At 35.1% G+C, this 17,152-nt stretch overlaps 1 protein-coding gene across 3 annotated transcripts in view; it reads left to right on the top strand.

Moving 5' to 3' along the window:
* LOC149564738 (MADS-box transcription factor 29-like) overlaps positions 1-17,152 on the top strand; it is a 258,597-nt gene that overhangs the window by 204,126 nt on the left and 37,319 nt on the right. The window lies entirely within an intron of this gene.

Here is a 17,152-nt window from a genome sequence, read left to right as displayed (position 1 = left end):
TACTACTAAACGGACTACATTAGCATGAATGAAGATACAAGATGCTATTAAAAATTCAAGATTAAATTTTTAAGCTTTCATGTTGTTGTCAGGCATGAAAAGTTTTCAATGGATGCCAAGTGGAATGTTGGTTGATGTCAAGCTGCCAGATTAGCTAGTTGATGCTGAGTTTGTAGTGGCTGCCGAGTGATGGTAATATCAATGAATGCTAAGTGAATATGAAATCATGTTGATTTCGAGTTTACAGTTGTACAAACACTAAGAATTAATTGCAAGGGTTTTTGAATGGTGTATGGTCATTTTTTACTCATTTTTTGTCATTTTAAATTTGAGCAAGCGCAAATAGAGTAGGAGGCAATTTAGAAATTTGTTTAAAGAGACTGCAAAGATCTCAATGATGATTTCACTCCAATTCTTCAGATTTTTAAAGGTATTTATCATAAGATGAACTATGCAATTTGCATTTATAAAAACCCTAGTTTGTTACAATGTCATCTAGCTCAAGAAATGTAGAAGGGAAAGAGGTCTTGAATGTCCAATTAGTTAGTAATGAGGTAAAACAACCAAATTCCAAAGCAATTCCAGATGTAGCTTACAATTAGGATCCTTCAGGCACATTGTCCATGATTCCCCCAAATGTCATTATGGTTCAAGATGTCAGAAAATTTTACAAATATAAGATATGAGGAATAGGTGACATGGAAATAAGGGAAGCCTATGATAGATTATGCGAAAATGGCATCTTGAAAGAAGAATTCAAAATTGTTGAAAGGAAAGGTTTAATGCGTGCCTTGTTAGAAATGCTTTAGAATAACTGAGAGGGGGGGGGAGGGGGGGGGGGGGGGGGGTGAATCAGATATTCAAGGTCCAAATGTCTTATTCAAACTTTTCATTAATTATAGTGAGCCCATTCAACCATTGATTCATCCAAGCTTTTAATTTTTCTAACCAAAAAGTTAACTGTAAATCAACATGCAAGCATAACACATAAGAAATCAACACATAACACAATGATTTCTGTGGAAACTCAATTCAGAGAAAACCACCTGTAACATGCTACTCCATTCTCACTCTTTTGAAGTGATGCCCAATGAAAGGCTTACAAAATTGTTAAATGTGACCTTGTTAGAGGATTTAACCACCCTGTTAGAAGTAGGCCTAGTTAGAGGACTTTAGAACATTCACTTGGAATGCCACCTTGTTAAAGGATTTACAAATGGCTATTAAACCAACTTAAGTTCATAGGATTTTTAGATTTAATACAATTGCTAGAGAGTATTAGAAAATCTTGACCTAACTACTACATGCAACTTATCTTGCAGATCTCAGATCACTTCTTAGCTCATACCATTGCTTGGCCTTCAATCACTACAACTCTAATAGCTTGCCCTCCTTTCAAGCTTAGTCTTCCTGAGTCTCCATGCTCAATGTACCAGTGCAATCATCTCTTTATGACCACTTGTAGAAGCAGAGCCTCTATGCTCTTCCTTCTCCTAGTTATCTTCTTTTTGACACCCTTCTAAGCACTTCGCAACTTGGCACTTCAATAGGAATAGCATTAGAAACATTTTCTTCTTGGTCTTTGACTCTTTAAATAGAAGTCTTGGAGTCATTTTTGCGCTTGATTCTTCCATTCTTTAATTTCAATTCGTATGGATTAGGTAGGATTCATTGTATCTAACCCATATTTTGTTTCCTCTAGAAATTTCTTGAATAATCCTTTAGAATTCACCCAAAAATGGTTTACATAGAATTCTGTGCCACGAGCTCATCATCCTTATCTTCCAACTTGTTCATAAAATTCAAGCTAACCACTTTGTCGGCTTAGATTTGGAAAATCTTCATCATTTGAAATAATGCACCAGCTCAACACTTTTGAAATACTAGCGTACGACAGATACTATGTTAGTTGAAATCAATTGTGTTTTTCCTGATGCTCGACACTTGAAGATCACTCGGCACACTCTAGAATTTCTTGTTACTTGGCTTCAACTGAGAATTTACTTGGCTTCAACTAACTTTCTCGGCACCCACCAAAAGATCTTAGTTTAAGCTTTGCACTCAACCTTGTTACAACTTCTTCCTCCAATGTTTCTAAGTGTGACCATCCTTTATATCTTTGACTATATTATCAATACATCATTTAACCTTGTCTTAATTGATCCTTGCACTTCATTACAACATCATAACTAAACCTTTCCATTAAGTTCTCTTGTTACGTCTTGTTGATCAAATCCTCTTCATCAATCGAGTGATAGTATTTGGATCTTATAAGAAAATGTCATTCCTACAAGGGGCAGGTTTGACATCAATGACAAAACAATTATTGAAAACATCAATTTTGCTTGTTTACAACAATCTCCCTCTTTGATCTTTAACAATGAGCTTTTCAATTAGATTTTCGACAATCTCCCTCGTTGACATCAATGGCAAACCAAATTGATCGGCCATCAAACTAAACTATTCAATCCCAAGCTTACTAGGTTAGAATAGTAAGTCAAATGCCAAAAAGCATGTTGTAACTTCACATCTCCTTCTACTATTTTGATTGGTTCATTTTGGCTTCTCCCTCTCGGCTGCTATATCCTTGTTATTTGTTTTTTGCCCTCTAAATTGCTCATCTTCTATTGTTCTGATCAACTTCTAATTATGTCTATCAACTTCTCCCTCTATCTTCATTTGATCACTATCTCCCTCATACTTTTGATCACCAGATCATCAACATGTGATCGGTTTCTCACAACTTCTCTTGTTGATCAGTTTCTCACATCTTCTCCCTCTTTGACAACAATGCTAAAGATAAATTAGCATCTTAGTATGAAAGTGTAGCTTTTTCAAGTTCATTCAATTTCTCCCTCTGTCACCTTTCTTGTGTCTGATTTGGAACTTTAACACATTTACTACTTTAGGCATGAATCCTAAAGCATGTATGCTCTACATCAATGTGTAAAATCTTCAACATTCAGCTCATTTGATGCAGGGCAGTCTTGTTTTTGCCTCAAGTAGCCTTAGCTAGGGGTATCATCCCTAACTTACCTCTATGATACTCAAAATCATCTTTAGGTAGTACTTTTGTGAAGATATCAACAATCTATTCCTTTGAACTAACATATTCTATCTTCACTTGTTTGTCTTCCACCAAATCTCTTACATAGTGATACTTGATTGCAATGTGCTTGATTTTTGCTACATTACAGAGTTCTTTGATATGTTTATATTACTTCTATTATTGCAATAAAGTATCACAGGCTCAGTTACCTCTTCCTTCATACCTTGCAACAAATGTTTGATTTATACAATATTGGTGCAATTTATAGAAGCTGCAACATATTTAGCTTCAGGAGTGGATTGTGAGGTTCAACTTTGCTTTTTGCTAGTCCATGTAATCAACCTTTTTCCTAAGAAAAGTGCTCCTCTACTGGTGCTTTTTTTATCATCAATGTTACCTCCACAATCTGCATAAGTGTAGTCTTTTAGTTCAAACTTTTCACTCCTTTTATAGTACAAGCCAAATTCATCAGTTCCTTTTAGGTATGTCAGCATTCTTTTTACTACCATTAAGTGATTTTCTCTTGGATTTGTAGAAAATATAGCCATTATTTTAACTACTAATGTAATGTCTGATCTACTATGTACAACATATTGTAACTTTCCAATCATTGATCTATACAATGTCTAATTTACTTCAGCAGACTCATCATTCCTTTATAGCCTATGGCCTATTACAATTGGTGTGCTGACTAGTTTTGAGTCTTCTAGTCCAAATGTTTTGAGTATCTACTTGATTTAGTTGGATTGGGTCACAAATATGCCATGCTTCAATTGATGTACTTATAATCAAACAAAGAATTTGATTTCTCCAAACCTTGACATCTCAAATTCATGTTTCATTTGATCAACAAAATCTTTGCATAGAATATATTTTCCTCTAAATATTATATCATCAACAAAGATTTTTGATATCAAAATGTCTTTACCTTTTTTAGCTTTGATATACAAGTTGCTATTGTCATCTATTCTCTGAAATCCTATCTTTATAAGATATTTGTGCAACGTCTCATACCATGCTCTAGGTGTTTTTTTCAATCTATAAAGTGCCTTGTGCAGTTTGCAGACCATGTACTTGTTCCAATATACCATTCAAAAAAGTAGGCTTCACATCCATTTGGTAAACTTTGAAACTTTTATATGCAGCATATGCAAGTAATGTTCTTACTTCTTCCATTCTTGCAATAGGGACAAATGTTTCCCCATAATCCAGTCCTTCTTCTTGTGCATAGCCTTTGCAAACTAGTTTGGCTTTGTTTCTTGTTATCTCATGATTCTCATCAAGTTTGTTTCGAAACACTCATTTGATACCAATCACATTCTTATCAGCTGGTCTATGAATTAGGGTCCATGTTTTGTTCTTTTTAATTTGATCTATCTCCTCTTCCATGGCTTTGTACCAATCATCATCTTGTAGTGCATCTTTCACTATTTTAGCCTTGCTCAGTAGACATGATTTATTCCTCAGTCTATTCCTTGTCATTAGTTTGGCATCCTTGTCACCAATGATTTGATCTACAGGGTGATTTTTTCTCATATACTTGGCTAACCTTGGTTCTGTCCTTTCCATATTTGATCCTTTAGCTTCAGAGTCATTTTGTTCTTCTCCATCTAGAACTTCATCATTCCTCTCATGTATACTGTTTTCATAGCTAGAATGTGCAGTTTCTACATTCTACAGCTCAGCATCTGAGTGCTGCTCAACATTCACAGGCTGACACTCAGTAGATACTGAAATTTGTTGTTGATTCCCAACTTGATTTGTAGCATTGTCTTTAATAGTCATTCCTTCATAGAAGTATATAAAGGATCTATAATCCTCTGATTTCTTGGACTCATCAACTTGGACTTTTTCATGTTCATCAAAATTTACATTTGCACTCTTTACAATCTTGTTAGTGTTAGTGTTCAAACACTTATATGCCTTACTTCAAGTGGAGTATCTAAGGAATATGCCTTCATCACTTTTTGCATCAAACTTGCCATTTCTACTATCTTTAAAAATATAACATTTACAACCAAATACTTTGAAATGTTTAAAATTAGGTGAATGACCATACCATAATTCAAAAGGTGTTGCATTTGTACCTTTCTTGACTTGAAATCTATTCAATGTGTAGACTACAGTACTTAAGGCTTCTCTCCAATACTTTGGTGCAACATTTTCCTCCATCATCAAAGTTCTAGCACAGTCAATCAATGACCTATTCCTTCTTTCAACAATATCATTCTGTGGTGGAGTTCTTGGTGCTGATGTTTGTCTTTTGATACCTTTGTCATTGCAGAATATTTCAAACTCTTTTGATGGTAACTCACCTCCTCTGTCTGATCTTAGGAATTTTAGGTTCTTTCCTATTTCTTTCTTAACTCTGGCCAAATACCACTTAAACATTTGAAATGCATCTAATTTTTTCTTTAAAAACATAGCAGTCATCATTTTCAAATAGTCATCCACAAATAGCAGCATGTATCTATCTCCTAGGTAGCTTTGCACTTCTATTGGACCACATAAGTCTATATGGACTAACTCTAGTACTTCTTTGGAAGTGTATGTTTTTCTTTTAAAACTAGACTTAATCATCTTCCCTAGTTGACATTGTTTACACATTGTGTTTTTAGGTTTCTTCAACTTTGGCAACCCTTTGACTTTGTTCTTTTATCTAATGCTGATCAGATTATCAAAGTTAACATGACACAACCTTTTATGCCACAACCACATATAATCAAGTCTAACAACAAGACATGTCACATCTTCCATATCTAGGTAAAATAGACTACTTCTAGTTTGTTCACATTTTCCTATCAAATTTCCATTAGTGTCATAGATCTTGGTAGTTATATTTCCAAATTCAACTTTGCAACTTACATTGCCTAATTGTGATACACTCAACAAGTTGTAGTTTAATCCTTCAACGTAGTTTGTATTATCACATTAAATTTTCTCTATGAGTTTAATAGAGCCTTTTCTTTTGATATACATGGAGCATCATTACCAAATCTAACATTATTTCTATCATATTGAGTAAAGGTAATGAACTTACTTTTATCTCCTATCATGTGATGTAAGCATCCACTGTTTATAATCCAATTGTCCTTCTTATTCACACAGGTAACCAATGCTATTGCTTCATCTTCATCTTTATCTAATTCATTCTTCATGTCCACATAGACTACTTATCATCATTCTCATCAGAATATTCTTCAACAATGTAGCATCTCTTGCATTTCTCCTTGTAGTCTTTGCTATCATCTTCTCTTTTGTTCCTATTCTTGTTTCCTTCTTTGTAGTTCTTCTTCTGTGTACACCTTGCAGCAATATGACCTACTTCATTGCAATTGAAACATATGATAGGGAGCTTACTTTTGAATTTACCTTTACCTCTATGGAATCTCCTACCCAATAGTGCTTCTAATTGTCCCACATCTTCCTCATCTGCGTTGCTATCACTAGATGCATGTTTTCCTTTTCTTCTCTTCTTGCTTGATGTATCCTCCTCAGTGTCTTTTATTACCATCTTGGCCTTGAAAGTAGATTCAAGGTTTTTAGGTCTGTAGTTATCAAAATTGGATAGCTCAAATGCAGTAAGTCTTCTCACTATTCCTTCAAAGGTTAGTGTGTTTCCTTGTACACTCCTTAGCTCTTGGATGGTTGAAACTCTAATAGCATAGATAGAGACCAGAGTTCTTAAGTATTTGCTGATGATAGTTTCTTTATCCAATTGACCACCTAGACTTCTCAGTGCTCTTACCACTTCTTTCATTCTTGCAGCATATTGAGCAGCATTTTCACCTTCATCCATTTTCATGTCATCAAACTTTCCTCTTAGGCTTTCTCTCTTTGCTCTTTGGACATTCTGATCTCCTCCATAAATATCTGATAAGGTTTTCCACATTTTGAATGTAGTGTCACAATCTTTTATGTCATCATATTCTACATTATTAACTGCAGAGGCAATCTCCAGCATTGCTTGATTGTGCTCCTTCTTTTTATTCAAATCATTTGTAGTAAGAGGTCCTGTTGGGTTTACATGTTCTGTTCCAATTGAGGTTTGTGCATAGTCACCTATTGATCTAAGGAGCAATTTCATCAAACACTGCCATACAACAAATTTGTCTTTGTTGAGCTTGGGAACTTCTCTCTTGGAAATCTTGATCTTCTTGCTTCTAGTACCTTGAAACTAAATCAACAGATGGATTTGATACCAATTGTTAGAAATGCTTTAGAATAATTAAGGGGGAGGTGGAGGTGAATCATTTATTCAAAGTACAAATGTCCTATTCAAACTTTTCATTGATTATAGTGAGCCCATTCAACCATTCATTCATCCAAACTTTTAACTTTTCTAACCAACAAGTTAGTGTAAATCAATATGCAAGTCTAACACATAAGAAATCAACACATAACACAGTGATTTATGTGGAAATCCAATTTGGAAAAAACCACCGATAACATGCCACCCTGTTAAAGGATCTACAAATGGCTATTAAACCAACCTAAGCCCATAGGATTTTCATATCTAATACAATTACTAGAGAGTATTTGAAAATCTTCACTTGACTACTACATGCAACTTATCTTGTAGATCTCAGATCACTTCTCAGCTCATACCATTGCTTGGCCTTCAATAATTACAACTCTAACAGCTTGCCCTCCTTTTGAGCTTAGTCTCCTTGAGTCTCCATGCTCAATGTACCAGTGTAATGATCTCTTCATGACCACTTGTAAAAGCAGATCCTCTATGCTCTTCCTTCTCTTAATTGTCTTCTCCTTGACACCCTTTTAAGCACTTCACAACTTGGCACTTCAATAGCAATAGCATCAGCAACATTTTCTTCTTGGTCTATGACTCCTTAAATAGAAGTCTTGGAGTGCTTTTCCCACTCGATTCTTCCATTCTTTAATTTCAATTCGTATGGATTAGGTAGGATTCATTGTATCTAACCCATATTTTGTTTCCTCTAGAAACTTCTTGAATAATCCTTTATAATTCACCCAAAAATAGTTTACATAGAATTCTGTGCCACAAGCTGATCATCCTTATCTTCCAACCTGTTCACAAAATTCAAGGTAACCACTTTGTTGGCTCATATTTGACAAATCTTCGTCATTTGAAATAATGCAGTAGCTTAGCACTATTGAAATACTGGCGCTCGACACATACTATGTTACTCACCATCAACTGTGTTTTTCTTGATACTCGGCACCAACTAAGATTTTCCTAATTCTCAGCACCTGAAGATCACTCGACACACACTAGAATTTCCTATTACTCAGCTTCAACTGAGAATTTTCTCAGCTTTTACTAACTTGCTCGGCACCAACTAAAAGATCTTAGTTTAAGCTTTGCACTCAACCTTGTTACAACTTCTTCCTCCAATGTTTCTAAGGGTGCCCATCCTCTATATCTTTGACTATATTATCAATACATGATTTAACCATTGTCTTAACTGATCCTTGCACTTCATTACAACATCATAACTCAACATTTTCCTTAAGTTCTCTTGATACATCTTGTTGATCAAATCCTCTTCATCAGTCAACTAAGTGATAGTACTTGGATCTTATAAGCAAATGTCATTCCTACCAGTGGTAGGTTTAACATCAATGACAAAACAATTATTGAAAACATCAATTTTCCTTCTTTGCAACAATCTCTCTCTTTGATCGTTAACAATGAGCTTTTCAATAAAATTTCCAGCATGCCCAAGAATTTCCTAGCATATTCAAGACATAATCGATAAGAATAATATTGAGTCGAGTACACAATGGATCCTTATGGTTGGAAGGTGGACTAATTAAGATCAGCAAATAAATAATCCATAGGGTTACTAGTTTTCCAACCCTAGATTGGCCAAAGACTTTGCAGAGTGATTCCAAAGAAGTGATAGAAAGGAAAACAGGGGTGAAGTGCAACAAACAAAGAATGACAATAGACACTATAATAGATCCACTGATAAAATTTGTAGTAAGGGTTATCTCTCACAAGTTTTATCAATCTCGTAGAGCACACAATGTGCCTTGTATTATAGTAGATGTTTGTTACAAAATTGTGAAGAAAGATCATACATATGATCTAACTAAGCTTCAATTGCAATAATTAATGGAAATCCTTCAAGTAGTAAGGAAGACTAAGAGTGCACAATGCAGATTTGGATCAATTCTAGTTTGCATATTTTTCTATGTACATAATACATTCCCATCTTTTGACACTATAGGATGGAAGACAAATAGGCTAGTTTATGTTTAGATAAATGAATACAATGAACAAATGGGAGAAAACTTTAAAACATTGATGACTAGTTAATTTGAAGACTTTAAGATTTCTATGATGAAAAGGATTAGGATACATGTTTCTTTGGTTGAACACCTAGGGTAAGATGGCTAAGACCCTTAAGTTATGAGATCAATGTTGATGAAGCCTCAACAACCACCACTGCACTTCTAGTAGAGGAAGTGGACAAATTAGAAAAAATCTTTTGAAACTATGATGTAATGAAGTCAAAGGTAGAAATGAAATTGAAGACAACCTCTACACTAAAGAAGAAGGACAAACTAGTGAAGAAACTTAAGGCTAAACTTGGTGAAGGTGTTGAAGAGGAAGAAGGGGGAAGAGATGAAGAGGATGAATAGGAATAAACCCAAGATCCTCTTGCATTAACCCAAGGCATGGGTGAAGATAAAGAAGAAGAGGAAAGAAAGGGTGCTAAGGAAGAAGCCGAGGAAGCACCAACACATGCTGAGCCAAAGAAGAGAAAGACCAAGGCACAACTTGTGGCTAAATTAAAGAAAGTTGTTAAACCAAGCCCAAAAAAGCCAATAACACCTATCACTAGAGCAAGCACATGAGCTACCATACAAAAGCCCAAGGAGAAAACTAAGTAGACAGAACAAGTATGCCAAGTGCAAAAGAAGCAGAGAAGGAAATATATTACACAACCTGACTCAGATAAAGAGGAATTGAATTAGAAGATAGAATTCAATTCAAACTAGTAAGTCACAAACCACAATCTAATCTTGAAAATATATGTGAAAATGTTAGAAATAATGGAAATTTATCTAGTTTAAAGAATATTGACTTTGAAAGCTTGGAAGAGAGGAGAAGAATCTAGTAGAAGAGGCAGTGTATGCAATTATGTCCAAATTCAATAACACTCAACTTGAGTTTGACAACACTATACCAAAAGGTTTGTATGATATTGTAGAACAAAAGTGGTATTATTGTTTAAATTTGGAAAAATAGATTAGAGAATCAACACTGGCCCAAGTAATGCCAGAACTAACAAAAGGGTAGATTGCCAAGGCAAACAAGAAATATGGAGGAAGGTTTGCACCAAAGTATAGAGCATTCAACATTCTCAAAAATAACATTGAAGATGTTGTCAAGAAATCCACTCAAATGTGGAAATTAATCTATAAATTAACTACTTTAAAACAAGGAGAGAAGGAATCCTTTGAGGGTAAAAATAATGATAAAGAAGAAGATGACAAAGAAAACAACAAGGAAGAAAGAAATACAATTGAGGAGGATACTAAGAAGATGGATACTGACACGGCAATAGCTGAACAATAGCAAGAGGAACAAAGTATGCAAGACACATAAATTTTGAGTGCTAGTCCTCCTCATGACATTAGTACAATAGTAGAAACTATCATTTTTAAGGATGTCTCTAACGCATCAGCTCAGAACATCAATCCATTGATTGTAGAAGATTTGGAAAATATTCTAGATCAATCTACACTACAAGCACAACTATGTGTAAATCCTATTTTGATTAGTGTAGAAGAACTTCAAAAGGCAGTAACTGAAGTTATAATGGATAAGGTGAATACACAAGAACTACCTTCTATCATCCATTCAGTAATTGGTGATCAACCTTTGATTCAAAAAACTATAGACACATCTATTAAGGTTGACACAAGTGTTAAAGTAGACACAGTTGAGCAGAGGTAGACTGCCAAAGAAGAAAAAGAGGCAACAATAGAGCAAACGGGACAGATAGATTCATCTGTACCTAAAGCACAAACACAAGCTGCAAGAAAAGTCATTATGATGGATCAAGATAAGCCAGAAGAGAGGAATCAAGCACTAAAGGTAAAGGAACAAGAGGCCATCCAAGCATTGGTAACTTTACCAAAATTTGGCTCTTCACCTACAAAAGCTCTTCAGAAGCCGAGCATGGAAGCTATACCCCCGCAAATCTCAGTGCCAGGCTCAAGCTCTTCTAAGGTTGAAAAGGTAATTCACTATGAATATGTAACTTTAGATGAAGAAATAGTGATTCCTAAATTTGACTATGCAACAATGTTACTAGAGAAAATAGGCACTTTGCAAAAAGCCTTAGAGAAAAAGAAGCATCAAGAAATGCTTAGGAGGGAGTATAGGCAAAAGAAAGTACTGCAAGAAATTAAAAACATCTTTTTAGATGCATTTAGCTTGACACCTCCTAAAGAAACCAAGCCACTACTGGAACAACTATCAGATATTGTGGAAAAGGTTATTAATGATGACTTGGATACTACTGCTAAACTTTTTGAATGGTTTGAAAGAAAATTTCAAGGGAAAGTCAATGAGAAGATATCTGGTGAGATAGCACTAAGTCAAGTTGCACTGGAAACAAAGGTTGAGGATGTAAAGAAGGCACTTGAGAATATATTCTCATTGTACACCAAATTGTGTGATCACACACTCTTCATCCAAGACACCAGACATAGAATTTTGAGCCTAGAGAGGAATCTAAACATATTAGGCACACAACTACCTAAGAACCCAGCTCAAAGTGAGAAGCATTTCAATCCATTGCTTCAATCATAGAGTCAATTAGTTGTGTTAATAGTAGAAGAGGATAACATAAGAGCCAAATTGACAAATTTTCAGGCATCCCTCACCGCACAAATGGAAATCCTCCAGAAAGAACTAGGTTATGCAGAAACTCTACTGAAGAAATATCCCAATCTTTCTACTCTAGATGGCCTAGTAAACCTTGCAGTGGAGCTAGCTATCCAACTCAAGTCATTGGATGTTTCATGTGACAACTAGAATGCAACTCTTAAAATCACCATGAAAGTCCATAAAATATTTTTTGGACAAATACACTATAAGTGTATTAGCCAATTTGACATAAGTGTCAAAAAGGGGGAGTACGTAAGCAAGAAGAAAGGGGGAGTAAGTAAGAAAAGGGGGGTGAATAATGAAAGGGGGAGATAGCAAAAAGGGAGAGCAACAAAATGTAGAGATAAAAATAGAAATAGAGAAGCATAAAGAGTATAAGTGCATTGAAGTCAAAGAGTATTAGTAGAGACAAATCTACTCAGAATGGAGAATAGATTTTTGATATGGAACAAGCATAATAACTCAGGGGGAGTTATACATTTTGAGGTACATAGGTTATTGAATTTTTTCAAAGTTTTGAAGTTTTGAATATGAGTCAAGTCATGGATATGTTATACTTCAGAATATTAGATTGATTATGTATATTCAAGTATTTTTGACATTCATGTCAAACGAGGAGATTGTTGATCTTAGATTGGTTTTGACAATTGGGTGTCAGCAACTTAGTTCATGTTGAACTAGTAATACATGCTGAGTACATGTAAATATTAGACCATGCGAGTTACAATGAGTGCCGAGTCACTCATGTGCCAAGTCACTCAAGTGCAGAGTAGATAAACCATGGTGATTCAATCAAGTGTCGAGTGAAAAATAGATGCTGAGTAGCTCAAGTGCCGAGTCAAAAGCAAAATTACAATGTATGCCCAGCATCAATAACTACATATGTTGAGTAACATAGATTGTACATATTTATTTGTTATGGTACAAACAACTATGTAAACCATTTTTTAGCGAACGTAAGGATAGTTTCTGATCCTTTAGAGATAAGGAAAAGTCTATATGTAGAATCCCTATGCAATTACATGCAGTCAATTAGAAAATAGGAAGGTTTAAGCGGTAAAATAGATGAATCTCAATTGTAGATTCATACCTAACCTCAAGACACCAAAGTCTTTATGAGGAATATGAAGCCCTAATTTTTTATAAAAAAAGTTATAGGAAGGTAACAAAGGATGAATGATCGAATTGGAGGAGTAAACAAGATAGTTTGCAGAGTATTCAAGGCGACTTAGTAATAAGAGTGAATTGTAAAATCAGTTAAGATAAAAATGGAGGATAAAGGATACAACATTGATAAATTAGATCATAAAGGATTAATTAGAGATTGGATAGAGGTGATCTGTTATCAGGCAAGCAAGTGCCAACTGTAAGATCTATGATGAGACATTTTGACAAGTGATTTCAGTTAAATCTCCTAGGTAGAGTAGTCTTAATAAGCTTTACCAAATCCTTTAACAGGGTGGCATTTCAAGTGAATGACCAAAAGTCATTTAACCAAGCATACACCCAATAGGGTGTTGAAATCATCTAACAAGGTGGGACTTAACAATCTTTGTAAGCTTTTAATAGGCTAGGCCTTTCACAAGGCAGATTATGATTCATGGTTAAACCATTATAATCTTAATTGGATAAACTAATGTCCTCATTTTTCATTGCCACTTAAGGCCATAGTTTTTCCCACCATGATCCTATAGATACCAATGACTCGTGCACTTGTGTACAAAATCCTAACATTCTCTATTGTCATCAGGTAACTGTGCATGTTGCAAAACTTTGTGTGTGAACTACTCTAGTTAAAAGGTGTCTATATTGATTGATAAGGTTCATAACACTTAGATAATTTTTGAAGTCTTCAACCCAAAATTGTATCTCTATAGTATGTTGACCTCATGATGCAAGCAAAAGGTGAATAACTAGGGCCAAAGGCTCACCCAGCTATCCAAACCACCTTGCAAGAGTTAACACAACAGAAGCGAACAAAAAAGATAACAACCACAGGAGGAAGAAGAGTGAAATACTTTTATTGATTCATCAAAATATTTTCATACATTCCTAGTTGTAAGGCCTTCTGAGTTATGGCCAATTACAAATACATTCACATTCAGTGTTCCAACTGCAAATTCACACTTTTAGTTCTGCTCTCTAATCTTCTTCCCAAAGGCTTACCTAACTATAAGCCGAAACACTCTATATATACTTGCCAAAATGGCTTATAGATTATTCTAGAAGATTACATAAGATTAAGGTTGACCCAACAACAGTCTGGACACATCCCAAAAAAATATCTTAACATAAATGTCACGAAAAAAAATAAATCCTGCAAATCGGCTCACAGAAATCATGTTCAAATGCTGGAACTCGGCGAACATTGGGTAACTCAGTGAATGAAGAGTCACTTGGCATACACTGGGTAACTTGGTTAATGAAGAGTCACTTGGCATACACTAGGTAACTCGGAAAATGAAGAATCACTTGGCGTGCACTGGGTAACTCAGTTAATGAAGAGTCACTTGGCATACACTAGGTAACTCGATTGATGAAGAGTCACTTGGGGTACACTGGGTAACTCGGTTAATGAAGAGTCACTTGGTGAACACTGGGTAACTAGTTTAATAAAGAGTCACTCGGCGAACACTGGGTAACTAGGTTAACAAAGAGTCACTTGGTGAACACTAGGTAACTCGATTAATGAAGAGTCACTTGGCGAACACTGGGTAACTAGGTTAATGAAGAGTCACTTGGCAAACACTGGGTAACTAGGTTAATGAAGAGTCACTTGGCGAACACTGGGTAACTCTATTAATGAAGAGTCACTTGGAAAACACTGGGTAACTCGGTTAATGAAGAGTCACTTGGCGAACACTAGGTAACTAGGTTAATGAAGAGTCACTTGGTGAATGCTGGGCAACTAGGTTAATGAAGAGTCACTTGGTGAACACTGGGTAACTAGGTTAATGAAGAGTCACTTGACAAACACTAGGTAACTAGGTTAATGAAGAGTCACTTGGCATACACTCGGTAACTTAGTATCAACATGTAGAATGAACAAAATGAGTAGGATAACAAGGCAACCTAGGATGCTCTTGCATTAGACAACTGGGGTTGAAAAGAGTGATTCTCTTGAATCATTGAAATGTCACAATCTGAGTGGAATCCAACTCAAATTGTGAAATCAATGAAGCATTTTCAATAAGCCTATTCTTCCACTTTACCAAATATTCATAGTAATCTTTTCCTCTTGTGGTCCTGCCAACTCTCTGATCCAATATCTGTTCAACTTCTTCAATCTACTTCTTAAGATAATCTTCTAGTACAACAACTTCATCATCCGACTCATTATACTTATACAAATCAACAATATTGAATATAGGAGATATATCCATGTCATCAGGTAACTCAACTTCATAAGCATTACCACTATCAAAGTTCTTCAAGATCTTACAAGGTCCAAATTTCTTCATCTTCATCTTACTATATATTCCAACTGGGAATCTTCCTTTCTTTAGATGAATCATCACCTCATCACCAACTTGAAAATCATGGTGTCTTCTAGACTAATCAGCATTCGCCTTATACTTCTGATTGCTTTGTTCCAACCTCAACTTCACTTCCTTATGTAGGGACTCTATGAAATCAACAAATTCTTCTTCTGCAACACTTTTCTTTTCTTCACTAGCAACATCTCTCAAATCTGATATACCTCTAGGATGCATTTCGATAATAATCTCAAAAGGTGTCTTCCTTGTACTCCTATTCATAGAATTATTATATACAAATTCAGCTTGTTCCAATACCATCTCCCAATTACTTGGCTTATTCCCAACTAAACATCTTACCAATTTTTGCAAACTTCTATTCACAACCTCTGTCTGTCCATCTATCTGTGGATGGAATGTAGAACTGAACTTCAAGTCAGTACCCATCTGCTTCCACAAAGTCTTCCAAAAATAACCAACAAACTTACTATCTCTTTCTGAAATAATACTTCTTGGTAATCCATGCTATCTCACAATCTCTTTAAAGAAAAGTTTAACAACATGCTCAGCATCTGATGTCTTCTTATATGGTATGAAATGAGCCATCTTAGAAAATCTGTCCACTACAAAAAAATATAGAATCATACCCCTTCACTATTTTAGGCAATCCAAGAACAAAATCCATACTAATGTCAGTCCAAGGTTTCTCAGGAATAGTAATAGGTGTATACAAACTACTATTTTGACTCACTCCCTTTGCAACTTGACAAACTTGACAACTCTTCACAAATTTTTGAACATCCTTATACATTTGTGGCCAATAATACTTCTCTTTCAGCAAACTCAATGTCTTATCAATTCTAAACTGTCCAGCTAATCCACCACTATGCTTTTCCTTAATCAAATTCAACCTCATAGGACTTCTAAGAATACACAACTAAATACCTTTGAACAACATACGTTCTTAAATGAAATATTCATCGTACTTACTTATGTAGTCTGTCAGATTTGGTGCTTTGCACTCTCTCCACACTTTAGAAAAATCAGGATTAGCATCACACAATTCTTTCATTTCATCAAAACCAAGAACTTCAACCTTCATTTCAGTCAACAAAGAATGTCTTCTACTGAATGCATCAGCAACTCTATTAGTAACTCCACTCTTATGCTTGATCACGAATGTAAAATTCTGCAAGTACTCAACCCACTTCATATGTCTTTGATTCAATTTATGTTGACTTCCCAAGTATTGTAAAGCTTTATGATCAGTATACAACACAAACTCCTTAGGCATCAAATAATGTCTCCACTTCTTCAGTGCTTGAACAATGACATAAAATTCTTGATCATACACAAAATGCTTCCTTTTAGCATTGTTCAACTTTTCACTAAAGAAAGCAATAGACTTACCTTCTTGACTTAATACAACTCCTATTGCATTACCACTTGCAATACATTCAACTTAAAATACTTTGTTGAAATCGGGTAAAGCCAATACAGGTAATTCAACAACCTTTTGTTTCAAAGTCTCAAAACTCTTATCAGCTCCATGTGTCCACTTGAATTCTTTTTTATTTCCCCTCATTGTTTCAGTCATAGCATTACAAACAACACTAAAATTCTTTATAAACTTTCTGTAAAAACTAGCCAAACCATGAAATGATCTTACCTCACCCGCATTCTCAGGAGTAGGCCATTCCAAAATTGCTTTAACCTTCTAAAAATCCATCCTGAATC

This window comes from Cupressus sempervirens, chromosome 3 (assembly GCF_028749045.1).
Source record: "Cupressus sempervirens isolate cs-2001-9-10 chromosome 3, ASM2874904v1, whole genome shotgun sequence".
Classification (NCBI taxonomy): Eukaryota; Viridiplantae; Streptophyta; class Pinopsida; order Cupressales; family Cupressaceae; genus Cupressus; species Cupressus sempervirens.
This window is presented reverse-complemented; position numbering and strand designations above follow the sequence as displayed.